Source organism: Oncorhynchus mykiss, chromosome 4, assembly GCF_057628025.1.
Source record: "Oncorhynchus mykiss isolate SJ-2025 chromosome 4, ASM5762802v1, whole genome shotgun sequence".
Taxonomy (NCBI): domain Eukaryota; kingdom Metazoa; phylum Chordata; class Actinopteri; order Salmoniformes; family Salmonidae; genus Oncorhynchus; species Oncorhynchus mykiss.
This window is the reverse complement of record NC_143025.1, coordinates 71,355,237-71,370,344: the sequence shown is the minus strand read 5'-3', so window position 1 is coordinate 71,370,344 and position 15,108 is coordinate 71,355,237. Positions and strand designations below refer to the sequence as shown.

Below are 15,108 nucleotides of genomic sequence, written 5' to 3'. Positions count from 1 at the left end.
GTAAGGGCTTTTTGTTTCTACAACCGTATCACCATTGAGAATCGATTCATGTTTAGATAGAATATTTGGCTGTTTTGGCTGCCAGTCAGTTTACTTTTGAGCATAGCATATAAGAGTTGTGTTATCAATCTTGTCTGTACGCGAGTAAAATAACTACTAACGGTGTTTCTTTATGAAGACTCATTTATTGCTAACTGGACGTTGCTTCACTTTACAAGCCACATGAGAGAGAGATGCTTTCCTAATGAACCCTTACATGGCATATGGCCAAACAGGATGAAACATGTAAATAACACCACATCCCCCCCTTTTAAGAGAACAAATGGTAGACTTCCTTTGTCTCAACATACCTCAAGGGATTATTCGGCCCTTATGTCGGTAGGTCTGTTCCTGCCTAGTTCTTCTGGAGCATTTCAACATAGTCATGAACATAAAATATTTTCTGTAAACTTGAACAAAAAAATCCATCTCTCATTTCTTTTAACACAAATCTACCCCACAGGTAAGTTCGAACTGTAACAACTTGACTGCTGTTGTTTTGTGTATTTATATTTTTGGAGCTCAGTTCTTGTTTGCTCTGACCCATAAGTCCAGTCTTTGAGATTTAAATATTGCTCGCCCGGACCTTGTTCTGGGTGTAGCGGGTACATCTAACATTACCTTGGATGTTGATTGTTCTGGCAATGAGGTGTGTCTGAGTGGTGAAGCCACGTGAATCTTCTCCTGCCTAGCGTTGTTGTTCTCAGGTCCATCCATAGGGATGAGGTGATGGAACTTCTGTGTGAAACTTCCATCATGTAGGATCGTGGTCCTACATGTTCCCTCAGCACTGTTCCTGTGACTTTTGAGTCTGTCACCCACACCTGTTTTCCAGGTGGGAGCCTGCTGACGTCACTGACTCTGTGACGCTTGTTGTATCGTTTCTGATCCGCACTCCTTCTCTCCTTTTCCTTTGAGCTGACCGCAGCTGTATTTGGGAATGATGGGTCGAGCAGCGATGGGAGTGTTGGCACTGTGGTACGAAGTTGTTGTCTCATCAGCAGTTGTGCCGGGCTGAAGCCATTCTAGAGGGGAGTTGACCGATAGGCCAGCAAGGTAAGGGTCAGAATACTTTCTTGAGGAGGTTCTTCACTGTCTGAACTTGGCGTTCCGCCTCTCTGTTGCTTTGCGGGAACTTTGGACTGCTGGTGACATGGCAAAATCCATACTCTGCAGCGAAGTCAGAAAGAGGTCTGTAAAGGCAAAAGTAGTATGAGCATTAATTTAAGGTTTATATAAATGATAGATGTGTACAATCCCTTTAGTCTGATTGTGTAAGTTGTTGGACCTACATAAACTCTGTACTCTGAAACTTACATAGCCGGAACGAGGTGTGTCTGTCCGGAACAAGGTGTCTTTGAACCTGAAACAAACAGTTCTCAGTACTCGCATGAGACAGGGCCTCTCAGGAAGTTGTGATGGTATGACTGGTTCTGTGTGGTTTGTGCACTCTTTAATGCATGTCCTGCAGTTAAGCACAAGTTCATTCAGTTTCTGGCTGAGTCCAGGCCAGCACACAGACTGTTGTGCGAGTTCTCTGCACTTGACCACGACTTTATGACCCTTGTGCAGCTTAGTGAGGATATCATTTCATATGGCTGATGCAATGACAAGCCTTGTTCCTTTCAACAGAAGACCGTTGTGCACTGTGAGAAAAGCGCGTTCTGGCCAGTACAGTTTCAGTGGTCCTTCACATCCTGAACTCAGACCATCCTTCCTGACACATGGTTCTGACTTTTGAGCACACACTGTCAGCTTTCAGTTGACATTCGCAATCATGTAGGAGTATCTCATGAGTCTCTTCCTGAAGCGTAGGATACGTGGGGGAAGGTTGTCCAAGGTTTGGTTCCCCAGAAGGCTCAGGAGCGGTTTATGACCAGTTTCCAGCTGAAAGTGTTGACCAATGAGAAAGTCTCATGTCAGCCCCAGAGCTTATTATTCCACTTGAGCTTATCTCTGTTCGGTTGGTGTGAGAGACCGGGAAGTGTAGGCAACGGGTTTCCATTCCTTACTCTTCTTCTGCAGCAGCAGTCCTCCGAGTCCGTAGGAAGACACATCGGCTGACACCTTGATATCTTTGTTTGGGTCGTACAGGGCTAGCATGGGTGTGGTTGTCAGATCCTCCTTCAGCACTTTCAAGGCTCTAACTTTTTTTTCTTTGAGAGTAGGTCTCTGAGAGGTTTGTCCTTGTCTGATATTGAGGGATGAACTTTCCCAGTTGGTTAACCAGTCCTAGAAAACTCTGCAGCTCACTGACATTGGATGGCTCTGCCATCTCCTTGACAGCCTCTGTCTTTGTCGGGTCAAGCTGTACTCCTTTGTCCAAGATAATGTCGCCCAGGAACTTCACTTCCTCCTTTGACCAGTCACACTTGTCCATGTTCAGAGTTAAGCCGGCTTTTTCATCTTCTGCAATGCGGCATGAAGTCTTGCATCGTGCTCCTCCTGTGTTTGGCCCCAGACCAACACATCACTCATGTGACAGACCACACCTTTCAAGACTTCAGTGACCTCTGTCACCATTCTGGTCTGGAAGTGTTCAGGTTCTGAAAACATGCCAAAAAGAAGAACGGTTGAAGTAGTAATGTCCGTAAAGTGTGATGAATGTTGTTAGCTTAACCAACTCCTTGGCTAGCGGGATCTGCCAGAAGCCCATGTTCGCATCTCTACACACTGATTCATTGAGACTGGTGTAATAGACACATATCCGCACGCCCCCATTCTTCTTTGGGACAACCACCAAGCCGGCGCACCAGTCTGTGGGCTCCTCCACTCTGGTGACAACCTTGAACCCTTGCATGCACTCTAGCTCTTTCTTGATATTTGGCAGCAATGTCAGAGGAATCCGTTGTGGAGTGTGGAATGAGTAGGGCTCTGCGCTGGGTTTCAGCGTGGTAGTATATGGTTGTTGTGCTGTGCCAAAACTGCTGCACAGCTTTGGATAGCTTTCTTTCAGTGTCTGTAAATCAATGCTGTCAAGTCGAGCAACTAGCTCAAGCTTTGTGATAGCTGGAATGCATAGTAAAGCTGTGTGTAGATCTCTGATGACATCATACACGTCCTCCAGTGTTTATTTTTCTCCGTTTAGTAGAACCACACTTGCGACGCCGATCACGTCCAACAGCGCTCTTCCTGGTGCTAGCAGAAGTTTTGTAGGTTTTTGCCAAGTTGGCTTGCTGGTTCCTGCAAAACTGTGACTGAACAAATTGTCTGGGATAAGAGTCACATCGGCAACAGTGTCTATTTTGATTTTCACATTTTTGTCCATCACTTGAATGTCAGTCATCTCCTGCTGTTGTTGTTCCTAGGAAAATGCTATCATCCTCTTCTTGAACCTCATTTATGGCTCTTGATGACGTACACACGTTGGTAATGTCTCTTTTTCCCACAGGAGTGACACACTACTACATTAGCTGCACACTGTGCTCTTGGATGTGCAGCTGCGCAGTTGCGACGCCTTGACTGTATTTTATCATTATCATTTATATGGCTAGCTTTCTCATGTTTCCAAGGGCTGCCTTTCTGCATAACTATATCCACTGAGCATGCCTCTTTTGTTCTTACTGTGTCACCTCGCAGGCAACTTTGCTGCTTTTTCACTTCTTCAGTTTGCCTTGCCATCTCAATGGCTCTCTCTAGCATGAGATCTAGCATGAGATCTTTATCTACGTAGGGCTATTGCAAGAAACTACATAAGAAATATTTTCAATTAATATCCATTATTGCTTTATTGGACTGTTTTAAATGTGAATTATTTGGTCCAGACAAGGGCATTTCCATGCATAGAGCCGACATGAAAATGAATAATATTGAAATTATTTAGAAAATCCCCCCCACCCCCAAAATAATCCCTTCTAAAATTCCCCTAAAAGTACACTTTAAGCTCAAATAATGCAACAAAATACATTTTCTTCAACTGTAAAAACAAGTTTTCCCTGCCAGACAAGGAATGTCCCGACTTTCAAGAATCTCTTAGCTAATTTTCTGCTATTCAACGCCTTGCGGGGGCTGCGGAGCACTGTGCTAGGCCAGTGCTCGAAGACTGTTGAAGACAAACGCAGAAAGTTACACATATGCGCGCTGCACTGTCAAACGAAGCACAACACTGGAAATCTATTCGCATCCACACAAACTAGTCCAGGCATCGTTCTTTGACGAACACAGTAGGTTGTATATTGAATTCAATAGAAGAAAACAGAGAGAGAGGAAGAGAGAGAGCCTGCCAGTTCCTTAATGTAGCCATTGGCTGTATTGTACAGCCAACACATGAAGGAACTGGCAGTCTCTTGCTCTCCTCTCTATCTGTTTTCTTCTATTGAATTATATGTAGCCTAATATTTAAACACTTAGCTAAGTGGGCAGGGAGGAACACTTGACATGTACTAATTTGAAATATACAATTATGAGGTATTATATGAGCCAATGGTCAAGGCATTTATTCAGTGATTTTCTCCTTTGTCTAATATGTGTGTTTATTCATTCACAACCAGGATAGTAAAACTTTATTTGAAGTGTTCGTCATAAAACATTTATAATGCAATTTATAAATTGTATGTTCACCCTTTATTAATCATTACTCCCACATTAATAAACCATTTAGTAATCATTAGTAAAGTATTTTTGCAGTCCCTAATCTAATGTGAGCGCTGTCTATACTTTTGATTGACCAGTGTAATTTCTCACAAAAAGATGGGCATGCCATTGGTAGATATTCCTGCCTGATTAAAGAACAAGCACACAACACAGGATGTTTAAGGAAATATACACTTGTGAATAACCAGCAGAGAGAGAGAGACACACACACTGACACATGTACAGGCAGTTTATTGCTATTTTGGCTGTATATTAAATAGACCAGTTAGGTGCAGTGAAATGTGTTGTTTTACAAGACTTTTACAAACTGTTTGCTCACCATTTATTAATCAAATTCCACAAATTAACTTTTAACAAGGCACACCTGTTAATTGAAATGCATTCCAGGTGACTACCTCATGAAGCTGGTTGAGAGAATGCCAAGAGTGTGTAAAGTTGTTTGGTTACTACGTGATTCAATGTGTGTTATTCCATTGTTTTGATGTCTTCACTATTATTCTATAATGTATAAAATAGTAAAAACCCTTGAATGAGTAGGTATTCCAAAACGTTTGACCGGTTGTGTATTTAATATTAATTAAACCTTAGGATGGGGGGGGGGGGGGGGGCATGAATGACAGCCAGACATTCAGCAGTAATCTTTCTTCTTTATCTAATAAATGTGCTTATTCATTCACAACTAGGATGTTGCTGGGCCCAGCACAGGCAGTGTGGTCCCCTGGTCTTCTGGTACCAGTACTGTGGGAAGATGCTAGGTTTAGCACAGACAGCTCAGAGGTGAGTGCATGTAGGTAGGAAGAAAACAGAGAGTCACAGATGTACTGCAAGTTCCGTAATATGTAGGCTCTATATGTAATAGCAATTAACACTTAACATATACAGAGAGAGAGACTACAGAGGAGCATAATGAGAAGCAAAGACAGACAGACAGACAGACAGACAGACAGACAGACAGACAGACAGACAGACAGACAGACAGACAGACAGACAGACAGACAGACAGACAGACAGACAGACAGACAGACAGACAGACAGACAGACAGAGTGAGTGAGTGAGTGACAGCTGAGAAGATGCAGAGATAGACTGCACAATAGGGAGGCAACAGAGGCACAGTTATAGTGGTGAGGAACTCCAGTGGTGCTTTTACATGCTGTATTCATCTTAAACATGAGCTGGTTAAAAAGAGCTGTTTCAAAAGGGTTGGACTATATGTCACCGGTCACTGGTTACAGTAAGAGTTGAGAAACGCTATACTATAGTTACCTATGTTTTGTGTTGGTAGCATTACTACCTGTGTGTGTAAGTAGCACGCATACTGATCTGAACTGGTGTGGCTAAAATGCCATGGCTGAATTTTTGTCCCAGTCTGCCCTTGGAAATGTGTTGTTCAGTACAATGAGGCAAACAAGCAAACTGTTTTTCTAACTTTAACTTGCCTTTGACATATTATCAGTCATGTCAGGCTGGGCTAAAGGACACGACATAGGCTTTTTGTTTTTTGTCCTAAGACATTTAGGAATGAAACAGGTAGATTCTGGTGTCTTCTTGCCACTAACTCCAATGTGACTCCATTTCACCATGTGTCTCTGATGTACAGTAGGCCCTATTTCTGTACCGCTTGATTTGAGAAGAGGGAAGAGAAAAATATGTTCTGTATGTGATGGTGTTGCCTCTGCGACAGGCATGTTATCCCTCGCTGATGACATGGAGATGAGATCAAAGTACTTACAGAGGGTTTTTTGTAAGGTGGAGATGTTTGTTGTCCTAGCAGTAACGGACACTTTCCCTCTCAATGGCACCAGTCCATAGTACTGTACTATTCTACTCTGTGATGTTACCTTGAAATCGAATCAGTGACCACAAAACATTCCTCAGTGATATTTAAGAACAGGCAGGCACCCAAAAACCTCTCCCACCACACAGCAATATTTCAGTTTATGTTGGAACTTTGTCATGGCATATTGGGCTATGCTCTTCAGTAAGCACAGCTGACTTTGACATCTTTTTTTCAAGTACTATTTAAACGGCCACTTTAAGTTCTAAACGCAGATACCCCTTGGAGGGAAATCTGATGAAATGAATAGCCTTGAAGTGGGACAGGGTCGTGCACGTACTCAAATCATGTTACTGCCTCAGCATGAGCTAAAACTTTCTGCCCCACTTCACATCCGTCTATATTTACAATCGGTCATGTGAAGGAAACACGGCATTTCCAAATGTGTGCAGTGAATGTAGACTGTGAATTGTTCCCATGTGAGGATTTAAGTCCAAATATACAGTATCAACATGTGCCGTGTAAGGGAAAGGTTCTGTAACGCATATGAACATATAACAATGAATGAAATGAATGAATAAAATTTTATTTTTGTGTCATATCGCCAATTGGCAACCCATCCCTTATGGGATTAATTGACACATAAACAAACATTACAATAATTCACTATAGTAATTAAATGGTAATTATTTTTCCGGTGTTCTCTGCATTGCACATCGCCTAAAGAGTGAAGAAAAAAAGTAAGGTAAAAATCAATACATAATAGTGAAAAAGGTTATCCAATCAAAAATTACATCCCTAAGCAGTAAAATATCATACATACATACATACATACATACATACTGTATATACAGTGGCTTGCGAAAATATTCACCCCCCTTGACATTTTTCCTATTTTGTTGCCTTACAATCTGGAATTAAAATGGATTCTTTTGGGTGGGGTTTGTATTTGATTTACACAACATGCCTACCACTTTGAAGATGCAAAATATTTTTTATCGTGAAGCAAACAAGTAATAGGACAAAAAAACAGAACTTGAGCGTGCATTACTAATCAGCCCCCCCCCCCCCCTTTGTAGACCCACCTCTTGCAACAATTACAGCTGCGAGTCTCTTGCGGTATGTCTCTATAAGCTTGGCACATCTAGCCACTGGGATTTTTGCCCATTCTTCAATGCAAAACTGCTTCAGCTCCTTCAAGTTGGATGGGTTCTGTTGGTGTACAGCAATCTTTAAGTCATACCACAGATTCTCAAATGGACTGAGGTCTGGGTTTTGACTAGGCCATTCCAAGACATTTAAATGTTTCCCCTTAAACCACTCAAGTGTTGCTTTAGCAGTATGCTTAGGGTCATTGTCTTGCTGGAAGGTGAATCTCCGTCCCAGTCTCAAATCTCTGGAAGACTGAAACAGGATTCCCTCAAGTATTTCCCTGTATTTAGCGCCATCCATCATTCCTTCAATTCTGACCAGTTTCTCAGTCCCTGCCGATGAAAAACATACCCACAGCATGATGCTGCCATCACCATGTGATGATAGGGTTCTCTGGGTGATGAGAGGTGTAGGGTTTGCGCCAGACGTAGAGTTTTCCTTGATGGTCAAAAAGCTCAAATTTAGTCTCATCTGACCAGAGTACCTTCTTCCATATGTTTGGGGAGTCTCCCACATGTCTTTTGGCAAACACCAAACGTGTTTTCTTATTTTCTTTTCTTTTAACAATGACTGTTTTTCTGGCCACTCTTCCATAAAGCCCAGCTCTGTGTAGTGTGTGGCTTAAAGTGGTCCTATGGACAGATACTCCAATCTCCGCTGTGGAGCTTTGCAGCACCTTCGGGGTTATCTTTGGTCTCTTTGTTGCCTCTCTGATTAATGCCCTCCTTGCCTAGTCCATGAGTTTTGGTGGGTGGCCCTCTCTTGTCAGGTTTGTTGTGGTGCCATATTCTTTATATTTAAAAAAAAAATGGATTTACTGGTGCTACGTGGGATGTTCAAAGTCTCTGATATTTTTTTATAACCCAACCCTGATCTGTACTTCTCAGTAACTTTGTCCCTGACCTGTTTGGAGAGCACCTTGGTCTTCATGGTGCCGCTTGCTTGGTGGTGCCCCTTGCTTAGGGGTGTTGCAGACTCTGGGACCTTTCAGAACAGGTGTATAAATACTGAGATCATGTGACAGATCATGTGACACTTGGATTGCACACAGGTGGACTTTCTTTAAGTAATTATGTGACCTTTGTAGGTAATTGGTGGCACCAGATGGTATTTAGCAAAGGGGGTGAATACATATGCACGCACCACTTTTCCATTTCAATTTTTTTGAAACAAGTTTCATTTCACTTCACCAATTTGGAATATTTTGTGTATGTCCATTACATGAAATCCAAATAAAAAATAATTTAAATGACAGGTTGTAATGCAACAAATAGGAAAAAACGACAAGGGGGATGAATGCTTTTGCAAGGCACTGTATACACATACATACATACATACATACATAACATACACAGAAAAATGAATACAGAAAAAAAGAAACAGAAGTCTACTGGACCACAAAGTTCTCAATGTATTTCTCCCACTGCTGCTGTTCAGATGTGCTTCTTGTCAGTAAGGGTAGGGTTAATAGGTGTCATTGCTAGCTCAAGTTCACTTTCAGATGAAAGGATGAGATATTGAGAGGGAGAAAGCAGGAACATACCCCGGCTTTGTTACAGAAAACCAAAGATAGACAGGTGGAGCCAGATAAAGAGACTCAGGTCTCCCGACCCCTCCTGTCTCAGCCTCCAGTATTTATGTTGCAATAGTTTACGTGTCGGGAGGCTAAGATCAGTCTGTTATATCTGGAGTATTACTCCTGTCTTATTTGGTATCCTGTGTGAATTTAAGTATGCTCCCTCTAACTCTCTCTTTTCTCTCTTCTCTCAGAGGACCTGAGCCCTGGGGACCATGCCTCAGGACTACCTGCCCTGATGACTCCTTGCTGTCCCCAGTCCACCTGCTGTCCCCAGTCCACCCCAGTCCACCTGCTGCTGCTCCAGTTTAAACTGTTCGGCCCGCAGCTATGGAACCCTGACCTGTTCACCGGACTTGCTACCTTGTCCCGGACCTGCTGTTTTCGACTCTCTCTCTCTACCGCACCTCCTGTGTCTAACTCTGAATAGTCAACTATGAAAAGCCAACTGACATTTACTCCTGAGGTGATGACCAGTTGCACCCTCTACAACCACTGTGATTATTATTATTTGACCCTGCTGGTCGTCTATGAATGTTTGAACATCTTGGCCATGTACTGTTATAATCGCCACCCTGCACAGCCAGAAGAGGACCGGCCACCCCTCAGAGCCTGGTTCCTCTCTAGGTTTCTTCCTAGGTTCCTGCCTTTCAAGGGCGTTTTTCCTAGTACTGTGCTTCTACATCTGCATTGCTTGCTGTTTGGGGTTTTAGGCTGGATTTCTGTATAGCACTTTGTGACATAGGCTGATGTACAAAGGGCTTTATAAATACATTTGATTGATTGATTGATTGATGCTTAATAGTGTTATCAGACCATCTCATGCCTCTTCCTCCTCCTACATAAGTAGAGGACAGAGAAAACAAAAGCTGGCTGATGATCAACAGAATCCACACAGAGATGAATTAGAGATGAATAAAGGCCATAGAACAGAACTGTAATGTTTTTGTTTTCTTTAATTCAGGATTTAGATGTGTTCTGTCACTGGCATTAAATAAATAATTTATTGTGACAAGATCTGCTTATAGGCTGGAGGTCTTTTGTTGTCAGGGGTTCGAATGGACTCGGTGTACTTTCTCTCAGACAACCTACTTTAACAACTACATAAAATTGCGTAGACACTGCCCATTTACTCAGTCTTTTCTGGCTGGGAGGGCGTTGGGGCTGGTAATGGCAGTGTGCTCCCTCTGGCAAATATCTTTTAAAGGTTTATTGAATTTGAAACAGAAGTTAACAAGGTCACAAAAGCAAGAAGAAAATGATTGGCCTCTCTACCCCTCCACCCTTCCTTTTGATTATTGGCACCTTCAGTATAATTATTAGTTTAGAAATAACAGCTTATTTTTTATTTTCTCTCGGGGCAAGCTGATGCTTTCAAACCAAACCAGTTGTGAAAGGGAAACCACTGATATAGCCTGGACCTGGAGCCCCTTTGAACATTGCGGGCGTTCTCACTTGATTAACAGGTTTCCCAAAGGTACAGGATCTACCTCTGAGAGAGGTGAACATAACACAAGTAGAGGAAAGAAAGACATTCCAGGATTGAGTTGTTACTTGAACACAAGCAATTCCTTTCTCCCTTTAACTGGAGATAATTTCATAGATTGATTGAAATGTCAAAGATTGTCTGGGTGTATTGCTGGTGTTTCATTGATGTTGGATATAGACGTTGCAAATAAGAATCCAGTTCATTCCTCTTTGAACTAAAAGATTTAACAAGGACAACCTACTGGGCATAAACCGGTGGAATCAATGCTCTTTCAATGTAATTTGTCGACGTATTGTGATTTGGAATCTACATGGAAATTACATTGGATTTGGAAAAAGTCATCAACTGTTGTTTTGAGGGTGAAATGTCAACCACAGGATTATGTCATCATGGTAACCAATTTACAGCATAGACAAGCCTTGTATCAAATATGTTGAATTTGTAGCTTTGAAACAACGTCAGATAACGTCAGTAACGGCAGTTTAAAAAAACTATAGGCTGTGCTATCGTGAGAATGATTATTGAGAGATCTCTTAATAACTAACTGTTAACTGTTGCTATCAAAGTCATTCCTGAGGGTAGGTTTAACAGAGCAAATGAAATGTAACCATACTCTGAAGTCATATACAGTGCATTCAGAAAAGTACTCACACCCCTTGACATTTTCAACATTTTGTTACATGCAGCTTGAATTTAAAATGGATTATATTAAGATTAGGTGTCACTGGCCTACACACAATACCCCATAATGTCAAAGTGAGATGATGGTTTTTGAATTTTTTACGAATTAATAAAAAATGAAAAGCTGAAATGTCTTGAGTCAATAAGTACTTTATTTAACCCCTTTGTTATGTTAAGGATAAATACGTTCAGGGCTAAACATGTTCAATAACAAGTAACTTAATAAACTGCATGGTCTCACTCTGTGTGCAATAATGACATGATTTTTGAATGACTACCTCTATCTCTGTATCCCACACATACAATTAAGTCGAGAAATTAATTTCAAACACAAATTTAACAACAAAGACCAGGGAGGTTTTCCAAAGTCTTGCAAATAAAGGATCATATTGATAGGTGTTTTTTTTAAGCAGACATTTGCACATGGTAAAGTTATTATCTAAACTTTGGATGGTGTATCAATACACCCAGTCAATACAAAGATACATGCGTTGTTCCTAACTCAGTTGATGGAGAGGAAGGAAACTGCTAAGGGATTTCACCATGAGGCCAATGGAGACTTTATAACAGTTAAATAGTTGAATAACTGTGATAGGAGACAACTGAGAATGGATCAACAACATTGTAGTTACTCCACAATTCTAACCTAATTGACTGAGTGAAAAGATGGAAGCCTGTGCAGAATAAAAACATTCTCAAATACAAAGTGTTATGTTTGGGGCAAATCAAGTACAACACATCACTGAGTACCACTCTTCATATTTTCAAGCATGGTGGTGGCTGCATCATGTTATGGGTATGCTTGTCATTGGCAAGGACTATAGAGTTTTTTAGGTTAAAATGAAATGGAGTAGAGCTAAGCACAGACAAAATCCTAGAAGAAAACCTGGTTCAGTCAGCTTTCCAACATACACTGGGAGACAAATTCATATTTCAGCAGGACAATAACCTAAAACACAAGGCCAAATCTACACTGGAGTTGCTTACCAAGATGACATTGAATGTTCCTGAATGGCCTAGTTACAGTTTTGACTTAAATCAGATTGATAATGGAAAGACTTAAAAATGGCTGTCTAGTAATGATCAACAACCAACTTGACAGAGCTTGAATAATTTTTGAAAGAATCATGTGCAAATATTGTACATTCCAGGTGTGCAAAGCTCTCTCTTAGAGACTTACCCAGAAAGACTCACAGTTGTAGTTGCTGCCAAAGGGGATTCTAACATGTATTGTGAATACTTATGTAAATTAGATATTTCTATATTACCTTTTCAATAAATTTGCTAGCATTTGTCATCATGGGGTATTGTGTGTAGATGGTAAAAAAAACAACCCAAATGTGATAAATGTTTTATTCCGTTTGTATCACAACAAAATATGGAAGAAGTTAAGGGGTATGAATACTTTCTGTAGGCACTGTCTCATCAATGTTACTATTTAGTAAAGTCATCAACAGCTATTGTAGACAGTACATATAGGCTTAGGGTTGCAATCTTTGGTTGATTTCAAATGTAATCTTCAAGTTAATAATTAATATGTTGGATTCGCATCTCCATCTCAACCAAAAATCTAAGTTAAAGAATAGGACAAAATCAAATCAAATCAAACTTGAAATGCACTTTAAATAAAGTTTAATTTGATTTAGTCCTATTCCTTAAATTAGATGTTTGGTTGAGATGGAGACGTGAATCCAACATGTCAATTATTCATTTGTAGACAAACTGGAATTAAGTCAGAGTAAGTCAGTGGCACAAAATATACATCTCTTTTAAATGTATATGTTTGGTTGCGTTGTCAACCAAACACAATTCAGTATTACTTTTCTAATACAGTAAATAGCCAAAAGTTAAAGCTATCTTACAAACTAATGTAATAATACTATTCAACCTTAAAATTAGTAACACATCCCATGGCCACATTTAGAGGTTACTGTATCTATAAATGTCTTCTTATGTAGTCATAGAAAGCGTGCATGTTCAACATAGCTTGAGAAGGTCGCAGGTCTGTGGAAATCATCAAAATTGCTATAATAATCTGTGCAGAATCTGATCACTTGCACTATGTACTTTTAATGTAATCTCAACTACATTCCAGGTCAATTGGTTGTGCTATTAGATGAAGCACAGTGACAATACATTAATAATACTTCTATATGTCACTTTTTGGGCGACCCAACCAAATTCACATAGAAATGTGAGTTATAGATGTGCCATTTTCATTGAAAACAAGTCTAAGAAGCGCTATATATATGTTCTATGTGCGCTATTTCTATGCTCCCCGTTCTTTAGTTTTGTTTTTGCGTCTTTTACTTTGGGATTTGTACACCAGCTTCAAGCAACTGAAATGGTTAAAAGCACTGTGATAACACATTTAGATGACAACTAAACCAACAAGCAGACATTGTTTTTCCATTGGATTTTGGTTGTGCTTTTAGATGGTTGAAAGCGCAGTGAGAACACATTAGGAATTCAACAAACTTCTGACTGTCGTGTTTGAGTGTGTGAATAAAGTTTGAAATGTCATTGATCAACGTCTCAACCAAATAGTACCCACATTTCCACGTTGAAATGACGTGGTGTGTCCAGTGGGAAGACACCCATTTGTCAACCAGGACATTTATTGTTTTGTTTCATGAATGTTTTACAATACTTTTTTTCACCGAGTTGTCTTTTTTAATTGTGGCATAACTGTCGCCAGGGGCCCCAGTGTCTCGCTCTCTTTAGACTTTCCCCCAATCACCCTGTACACTTTGACTGGAAGAACAGTATGGAGACTGAATGGGCTGTGAACAGGACACGGAAGCTTCAGGGGCATGTTAACCATCACAGCTTTGTTGCACCATAACAAATTTCTTGAATTCCATCCAAATGGCGGAACCTAAAGAGAGCTCACACTGAGATGCAAATGTGCGTTTTTCAGTTATAGTCTCATCAATGGTGTGGAGGGTTGAAAGACAGAGATTACTGTGGCCCTGTAATAACAAAGCAGGCATTTTCTCGGTGACCCTCTCCCTTCATCGTGGACACTTAAGCAGTCACATTCCTTGAAAGATGCCAAAAAAAATGGTATTCGAAGTGTCTGGGCACCTTCCCATGGGTTTTGATATTCAAATTCAACACAGCGTTATAAAAACAGATGCCTCCGCTGAGGGATGGGGGGACAGGGAGTAAATCAGATAGGATTTCCCTCGGATGAAAATAGCTGCGCTGACATTTTCATAGCGAGCGCTGGGGGACACAGGCGATGTTGGGTAATGTCATGGTGGGAAGTTATGGTTGTGTGGAAAGGTTAGCTTCCTAACCTTGCTCCTCTGGACAAAATGCTAAGCACAACATGAAGTGGCCAGATGAACCGGAACAGAGAGGATGATGCCACATGCAACCTTGCTTTGTGATCCCCCTTAATTTCATTGTGGGAAGACAGCGTAATAGTTTGTTTTGCCATCATTGTTTTGCCAATGGAGACGACCTGTTGGATGGACCTGTAGGCTGTTACCCCCGGGACGAAACCAAGAATATAAGAGATTGGCACGACTCCAAGAAAAAATGACTGGGTCCATGTCTGTGTCATCAGTTCTCATGATCTCGTTCTTGATCACGGCCAAGCTATTTTTTTTCTACAGAAATATCTTAATCAGAGCAGTCAGCAGACACAGTTTTGGACATAATATTTAATTCCTGTGCAGATGGAATGTCTGGATTTGCCATTCTCCAAATTGATGGGCACAGTCTGGTATGTAATTAATGTGTAGCTGTCACTAAGAGGCTTTCCTGGGTGAGTAACTTGTAAGGCCTGTTGCATC

General features: G+C 41.0%; 1 protein-coding gene and 1 pseudogene across 1 annotated transcript in view; both read right to left on the bottom strand.

The window, feature by feature from the left end:
* The window catches only part of LOC110522328 (very long chain fatty acid elongase 4), a 466,463-nt gene that overhangs the window by 353,909 nt on the left and 97,446 nt on the right, over nt 1-15,108 (bottom strand). The window lies entirely within an intron of this gene.
* The window catches only part of LOC149984127 (uncharacterized), a 79,538-nt pseudogene continuing 66,419 nt past the window's right edge, over nt 1,990-15,108 (bottom strand).